General features: G+C 58.9%; 1 protein-coding gene across 1 annotated transcript in view; it reads right to left on the bottom strand.

Moving 5' to 3' along the window:
• Positions 1-372, bottom strand: part of USP48 (ubiquitin specific peptidase 48) — a 31221-nt gene extending 30849 nt beyond the window's left edge. The window contains exon 1 of the mRNA XM_010014440.1: positions 250-372. The gene's annotated coding sequence lies outside the window, so the exon portion shown is untranslated. The remainder of the gene's footprint in view (positions 1-249) is intronic.
• Between the last annotated feature and the right edge of the window lie 353 nt (positions 373-725).

The following is a 725-nucleotide window of genomic DNA, read 5'->3' on the forward strand; positions in this document are numbered from 1 at the left end:
TCCCCGGCCGTCCCCCAGAGGGGAGCTGCCCCAGCCCCTGAGCATCCTCATGGCCTCCTCTGGACTCACTCCAACAGCTCCATGTCCTTATGTTGAGGATCTATCCAGCACTGAGGCTGTTTGTTGGAAAAACGCTGGCTCTGGCATCGCAAAGCCACATCCCAAACTCCCCCCAGCTACAGGGGCACACAAGGTATCACCTCCCCTCCTTCTTCCCATCTTTTGGGGTGCATGAAGGTTGGGGGGTACCTTCTTGCGGCGCTCGCAGTTGGGGTCATCGATGTTGTGGAAGCTGTTCTCATCGATCTCGCCCAGCCACACGTGCTCCCCGATGCCCACCAGGCAGTTGGGGTTCCCCCGGCAGTTCCTCCTGCAGACCCAGCCCCACTGTGACCCTTGTGTCCCTTTGGGGGGGTGAGGACAGCAAGGGGGACCCCATAATGCTAAACAGAGTGAATGTGGAGGGATATGGGCCACTACAACCCCCAAAACGATAGTTATGAATGAATAAGGAGATGGAGAACTAAAAAGGGAGGGGAAAGGGGGCCCCGAGGGAAGAGTGCAGGACCCAGGGAGGTCCTCAACAAGCTGGGAGCCAGACAGGGAGGGGTCCCCCACAACCTCAGGGGGATCCCCTATATCTGGGGAGCCAGTTAACAAGAGGGGTCCCCAACAACCCCAGTGGGGGCTCCCTGTACATGAGGAGCCCACTAACAAGACAGGGC

This window comes from Nestor notabilis, unplaced genomic scaffold, assembly GCF_000696875.1.
Source record: "Nestor notabilis isolate BGI_N333 unplaced genomic scaffold, ASM69687v1 scaffold1970, whole genome shotgun sequence".
Classification (NCBI taxonomy): domain Eukaryota; kingdom Metazoa; phylum Chordata; class Aves; order Psittaciformes; family Psittacidae; genus Nestor; species Nestor notabilis.